Genomic DNA, 8,317 nt, shown 5'->3' on the forward strand with positions numbered 1-8,317 from the left:
TCGAATAGCTGCTTATTGAATGCTTTGTCTCCACTACTGCCACCTATAGTTTGGATGTAAAAGTAAAATTGTTTTTTCAATTGGGCAGTTTTAAGCGGTTTTCGGGTGAACTAATGACCTATTAGTCTGATATTTTGTTGATGACTGATATTGTGACCTTTGTAGCCTTTTATGTAACCTCATACTTTTGGAAATCTTCAATATTTATTATATTACTATATAAAATGTGATAATATTACAAATAAAAGCTGTTTTGTGATTTATTTTCTCTTGGTTTAGCTACTATCTGTGTTACCACGATAGTCTAAAAAAATATTAGTGACCCACCTTAAATATAAACATTTTTGAGGAAAATATGTATACACATAACCTAGGTTGATCACTGATTACTTGAAAGTAATATTCATTATATGTCACATTTATATAATATTCCTATGCTACTGAAACATGCACCACATGTTAATATTTACTCTTGATAAAAGTCATGTAAGGATCTGATCCTGAGTACTGGTATCAGGACTGATAAATGTTCTCATAACACCAGACTGGTATGTAATCGGATTTGACATATTTTCCATGCCAATCCGCTGACATTTTATATTGTGTGTGATGTTGACTGACATGGGACTTAAACACAGGATTAAAACCACTACGATCAACGGCAACAAAAGTTTGCAGTGAGTAGAGTCTGCCCTTCACAAAGAAAAGGGAACTCCACCAGAGTCATTTCAGTTATCGCACCTGTTGATAGCAGGCGTGCTGGCAAGTTTTTAATAGTTTATCCTTGTTCATGCAATGCTTCCTCTTGAGCATTAATAATAATAATAATAATAATAATAATAATAATAATAATAATAATAATAATAATATTAATAATAATAATGATAATAATAATAATAATAATCAGAAGTATTAGAAAAAATGCATCATATTTATGCACAAATGCAGGTAACTTTTTCTTGTGCAGCGGTGTTCAAAATCATCCCAAAGGTGTTCAATATTAAGTTTAAAGCTCTATTAAAGGCCACTTGAGATCTTCCACTCTCAAAATGGAGCTGGAGCATTGTCCACAGGGGCATGCACTGTCATGTTTGATTAGGTTTGCATCTCCTAGTTCAAGTGTAGAGAAAATTTCATTCTACCACATCCAAAGACGTTCTACACAATTATCTACCTCCATCTTTGTGGTAACAGTTTGGGCAAGAAATCACATATGGCTGGAAAAATTGGGTGTCCCAATTTTGTCTATCTAGTGTATCATTATAATAGCATTAATATGTTGACTGTGGCATTCCAAGGAATTGCAACGATAAAAATTTTTGGTAATGTGTAAGGACTGAAAAACACTAAAAAGCTAAAAAGTCTAAAAATATTTATTTGCTTCCCTACTGTCATGCTTTGATTGGCTCATCTGCAAAAGTTCAAATTCTTTATAATGCAATAACAAATACAGTGCAGAGTTAAATAACAACAACAGAAACAGTGCCTCACATGCTGTGCTACACATTTTTTAGTCTCATCATTTTTGCTTTATTCATAAACTCTTTCATGCACTGTTTAATGCTGGTTTTAGAAAAAAAAATATAAACCGGTATCGTGATAAACCAAATGATTTTCCTTCTGGTTTCATCAATGTTTTAGCTTGCTGTTAGTTGGTTTTTTATACTCAGAAAAACATCAGCTCCATGATGGATGAGCAAAACTGTGCAATTCTTCATTTTGGAAATGTGCCAACTGAAACATTCATATCTATTTTTTTAATAATTTAATTATTTTATATATTATATAACAGAGACTTTAATTCTCATTTCAATGATTTACAAAAATTCGGCAATAGACTTTGCTTATATGGATGAGCGAACCATATGACATTAGGTATATGGTGATGTATTTAATCCAACTCTTTTTAAAGGATGCACTTTAAACAGAAAGACACTGAAACAGTGGTTAATCTAGTCCAACAACAATAAATTGGTCTCTCTCTTTCTTAGTTATATATACAATCACAATCATGAATGTGAGCATCAAGAACAGGAGAAAGAAAGAAAAAATAATAATAATAAAACAAAATAAAAGATTTGCACGTAAGTACATTAACACTCTCAAAGATATATGTTTTCCCTTTTCCTTTCTACATCTACCAAGAAGTCAGGGGCAAAGGGAAAAGCTCAAAAAGGCTAAACAAAGAGAACAGGATTTTATTTTTCTTTTAAATATGATAAGAATGGTTGCCAGTTGGTGTAAAACTTTTCCGTAATACCAAGTAATGTAAATCTGATCTTTTCTATTTGCATAAATTGCGACAGGTCATGTATCCAATGAGAATAACTGGGTGGGTGAGGATTCTTCCAGTTCAGTAATATAAGTCTCTTTGCTACTATAAAACAAAAGGCGAGCATGTTTGATTGTAAGGATGACAAGGAGGGATTTGTGGGGTTGAGTCCGAATAATGCTATAGGGGACATGGTTTAATATCTAAAATGAAGTATTCAAATTTAAAAATTGATGTCCAGAAAGAGGTCAAGGCTGGGCAAAGCCAAAAAGTATGATAAAGAGTAGCCGAAGCCTGCCGACACTGGTCACAAGTTGAATCCAAACCAGGGTTAATTTTAGATAGTTTGGTCTTTGTCCAATACACTCTATGCAATAATTTAAATTGTATTAACGAATGACGGGTGCATATAGACGAGGTATGTACACGACCAAGGGCCTTGGACCATTCCTCATCCGTGAAATTATAATTAAGGTCCGATTCCCAGTTACTCTTTATTTTAGAAAGGGATGAAGAGCCTGACTGGACACTGAATGAAAAAATTATGGCGATTTATTTATATAAAGACTTTATTTATTACAAAAAGAAGAAATAGACTTCTCCATTCAATCATCTTAGACATATTAAATTACTTATCAATCACTTAAATTATATATATATATATATATATATATATATATATATATATATATATATATATATATATAAACGTTTTCTTTAACAGCCATGTTGTAATTTGAATAATCAAACCAGGAAGGGTAAATAAAATAAAAAAATCTGTGCAACATCTGTGTAATGTCTAAAGCTCTGTGTCCGGTCAGATGTGTTGCTTCAGGTAACTGATTTACATAAATGCTTTCTTTGATACGTTTATTGGATTTGCTACAGTATTAGGTTTGTTTTGCTGAAATCCTTGCTGAGTCTCCATCTGGACCATGGTTCACCAGTTGACAGCCTTTGTGTAGATAAAGAGAGACATAATTTTTTTCTGATGCTTTTCAAACTATTATAAAAATGGAAATTTAAATTCAAGTAGCAATCAAGGAAAAAATTAAAAATCACATGTAATGAACATTGAATTTCCATTATCAGTCTCATCGGTAGATCATTATGTTGTCAACAAGTCCATAATAGATGCTAAGCTATTGAGTCATCTACAATTGCCATAATGGTCCTGGTGAAACTGGATGAGCAATGGTTCATATTTTGTGGCACTTTTGCAAGCTGCTGTCTTGGGTTTCCTCTGTGAATGAGTCCAACCATACAGAAAAGTGTAAAATATCACATAATTGACATTACTCATTAGACTAATATGTTATCTCAGGCAGATCAGTGCTCACAGGGAGGACAATATACAACTAGACTTAAAAGACAATTTAAATACAGAAAAGAAAGAATGCACGTTTTTTTTTCTTTACTTTGTAGGGCTTGATTAAATATTTTGAAAATTCCATGCACTCAAGCCTGACATCCAGAAGCCCCTGTCTCTTCAATAATGCTAAAGTTTTACGGGAAACATGCATGAAGTCCGACCACAGTCAGTCAAACTCTTTTTGGCACATCTGTTCAAGAATACTGGAGAACATTTAGGGCACCTGTGTAAATACCATATTAAAATATCAAAAGCACCTTTTTTGAACATTCGAACATGAAAAAAGTTAAGTATTTCCTGCATATATGTTGATGGGTGACATTATGAATATTTCTTAGTCGTTGATAAACAGATGTAAAATGTAATATCACTTCAAATAAAATAAATTTACACAGCTGTCAAGGTTTTGCATGTTAAACAGCACACTATCACAAATGCACATTTCCATTTGGTTTAAATTATTTTAAGGAATTTGCAGTGTAATCTTTGTTCACTTACAACTAAGCAGGTATTAAAGCCAAAAGCAAAAACCTGCCCGATCAACCTGAATCCAGAAATATGAAGATTTCAGAAAAGAACACACTTTCAAAAAGCTTTCAAACCATTTCTGTGGATTTGCTAAGATTTATGAATGTAAATACTTTCAAATAGTTAGCATGGATGTTTTAATAAATGAAAACAAAAATTTTTTGCAATGTGACAGGTGGCTTTATATGAAATAATATCTAAATTTCCTAAAAAGTGATCAGTGTTCCAGGCGGGAGAGATAGCTGCGAGTGCAGGCAGACTTTGAGGCAACAAACAGACAAATTTAAAACGGAAATAAAAAAAAGCAGGCTTGGTTCAGGCAATCTACAAATAGACTTTCAAGAAAAACAGAATAAAAAACCCAAGGAACCAGAACAAGAGTCAAAACAAATAGATTGCACAGTAAATAAATGCTTTGTGTAAATGTCTGTGAACTCGGAGTAATACTTTGTAGTGTGTGGCTATTTATGTTTGCTAGCCCAGCTACAGTATTTATGTGTATGGATTGATTCCAGCTGTGAGTGATCAGTAATCAGTCCATCATAGACTACAAAGGCAGCTTGCATGCCATGGCGAGTGCCGACCACTCCCTTTTTATCAAACTAAAACATTTCTGTGCACACTTCCATGCTAGCATTACTAATTTTAGAATCCCAGCTAATATTAATATTTTTGCTAATGCAGTGGAAATGAGCTCAAACTTCTGAGAGGTTTGTCCACTCATTACTGCCATGACATGATGAAGATTTTGAAGTGATTGAATGGCAGGAAGGCAATGGAAAGGGTTCTGAAAACCTTTGCTGACAATCTAGACCCACTGTGATTATTTCTATTATCAATCTGTCCTTGACACAGTCTGTTGTCCCCACATGCTTTCACTCCACCTGATCTCAACAATTATTTTTCAGTGACCTTGACCATCCCGACCATCCGAGTTATTTTTACATCCTTTTCGATCAGCATCAGAAGGGGGAACTATGCGACACTGCTTTTAACTAATTAAAGATAATCCTTTAATACCTAAGTTCCCCACAGGCTTTTTAGTAGTATATATATATAGGGAACTGGGCCTGTGGTCTTTTGAGTGTCCTGCATGTTTTACTTGGAAGATACATAGGTATTGGAAGTTGGTGTCTTATCACCCTAACTAGATCATTCTCACTAAACAATAGAGCTCCCTAAGACTATGTTTTGAGCTGGGTTGTACACACCATACACACACAACAGTGTAGCCACAGACAGATCCAAGCCTCCAGGACCAGAGCAGTTAAGATCTCAAAGGATCTCTTACACCACAACAGCAGATTTTCCCATGTCTACAGTCTGGAAGCTTTAATTATATGAAGATGAACTAAGAAGAACTTCCTCCCCTATGGGGAGAACTCAGAATTATTCCTACTGCAGCTCCTCTGCACATGCCACTTATTACTCTAATGCACGTGCACAGGCTCCTTTAATTTACATACATACATTAAATGTTTATATGGTATTGTATTAAAATGACCTTGTCTTGCCATCCTCTTTTTCACCTTTATAAATCACTATATTTTCTGTACAGTTTCTGCATTATTGTGTATTGCACAGTTTTAAGAACTGTTGCATCTCAGTAACTGAAGCTTGAAAGGCTGTGGGAGTTTCGGATACTTGGATGGATGAAAGCTTGGTCAGCTGTATTAAACAAAAAGAGTAGGAATGATTATTTGGCACACCTTCAATACTTGGGCATGTAATGTCAAATTTCAGTTGAACATGAAAAACGTTGAATGCACATTCCTTATTATTAAAATGTAAAATATATACAATATAATTAAAATATATACATTTTAAGGTACATAGATCCTGTCTATTTATCGGGTTAGAGGTGGGAATAAACTTTGAATGGGGTACCAGTCCATCATGGGTGACACACACACACACACACACACACACACACACACACACACACACACACACACACACACACACACACACACACACATACACTTACTTCGTCAGCCTACATGCATGCTTTCTTTTTAAGAAAAAGGAGTAAATCAAAGATTTAAAGAGAGCTTCGGAAAAAAATGTTTTTCCTTGATTGCCACTTGATTTAAAATTTCCATTTTTATAATAGTTTCAAATATATGTTGCATATATGTACAAGTACCTGTCATATATTTCTGTGAAATCCAAACATGAACATGTATGTTATATATGTGCTTTGCATATATTGCTATATATCAATTTTCTGTATGGAAACATTGTTTTGGTTATACTGTATGCTTTATGTTTTTGTTGTGCTGAGAGGTAAAATCTATTTTTAGTCTAAGATTGTGTGCACTCTGTGCATCTCTATGTATTTGGCTCCATTTACCCCGTCCTCTTTTCTGACCTGTCTTACTGCAATAGAGCTCTACGTTCATAACTTAATACTACCATCTACTATGCTTTACATCATGGATGCTATCAGACAGATGTACTGCTTGAGTTCATCCAAAACCTTTCATTTTTTATTATTTTTTGTCTTATTATATCAATTAACATCTTCTAACATCTTCCTCACACTATCAGAGTCTTTTCAATGTGTGCTATGTTGTCTGATTAATAGAGTAGTTCTAAAATGGTTCACTCCAATGATGGAGCCCACTATTGTCCTGGGAACATGTGCAGCTGTAAAAATGGTTTTATATCGTTACTCGAATCTACATATTTGACATATTTTCAAGCATTTCACATTTTTCCCAATTTGCTTATATACAAACCTCCACTCTTCTGCGAATAGATTAGATTTGTGTGTGGACTGTATGTGGATTTGAGCTCATTCAGCCACAAGGGTGTTAGTAAAGTCAAATACTGATGTAGGATAAGGAGGCCTGGGATGCAATTAGCATTCCAATTTATAAAAAAGATGTTCAATAGTGTTAAGATCAGAACTCTACAACAGGCCATGCAAACTCTTCCATTCCAACCCATGTAAACTATATCTTAATGGAGCTGGATATGTGTACAGGGGCATTGTCATGCTGGGGCAGGTTTGGGTCTCCTAGTTCAAGTGTATGGATAATTTAATGCTACCACAACCAAACACATCTAATACAATTGTGTACCTCCAGCTTTGTGGTATCAGTATGGAGAGGAACCACATATGGTTAAAAAAGTCAAGTGTCCCACTAGTTTTGTCTATACAGTGTACAATTAAAGATAGTGAACAAGTGTTTGAAAGTAAAGTAAAATCTCTGGTGCCCTCTAGTGGTTGATTGCAATACAACACTTCAAATAACACTGTATTTGTATGCTTTGTATACAAATTTACAAAATTTGTATACACTTCTCTCTCTTTTCAACAACCTTTTAGTCCTTTTTCTTAGTACTTTAATACACAAATGATGCTTATACTGATGTCTATATTTGCGATATTTGTATAATATGCTACGGTGTGTGTTCTGGGGTTATGGGTGGAGAATATGAGAAATAGCTGGTTATGACCTTTAATATGGTAATAATCGTATGATGACACAAGGGCATGTAGACAAAAGCTACTTCCTGAAAAAGCAACAGACAGTACTTCTCAGACTTATCATAGTTTTACAAGCATAAAATAATAATATGAATAATGTGCTTGAAATGTTTGTCCCTAAAGTTCAGAGAAACATGTTGCCACAGCAGCAGAAGTTATGCCAGGTCAATAATAAGGCCAGCTGTTGTTTTATGGTCCATAATAGTTATAAATCAGCCCACAGTGCGTTGAGAATCTTTTAGTTCTGCTGGAGTGTTTTAAGAGTGTTTCAGATTAAGCAATCTGTTATCTATTTTCCCAAACTCAAAATACTGTCTTTCAGCATCTCTGAACATCTTCATACAAACATTTTGTACAAATCCTCTATCACATGCAGTCAAATAAAAAAAAGGCCAATATGTGTGTGTTGCACATGGCCTTGGGCAGCAGAACTTACAACAATTCATAAAGTAGCTGGATTCACATCATAGAAGGTTCACAAATAAGTGCCCAGGCATTCATTACAATGACCTTTTCAAACAAAGCGCAATGGCCAAATCACATAACCTTGTGTAATTTATACTCATCTTTTACATTTATTGAAATTTAAGGATCCAGATTTGATATTAACTATGACCAATAATAATATATGACTTTTGTTCAATTATAA

Source organism: Silurus meridionalis, chromosome 8, assembly GCF_014805685.1.
Source record: "Silurus meridionalis isolate SWU-2019-XX chromosome 8, ASM1480568v1, whole genome shotgun sequence".
In the NCBI taxonomy this organism is placed as follows: Eukaryota; Metazoa; Chordata; class Actinopteri; order Siluriformes; family Siluridae; genus Silurus; species Silurus meridionalis.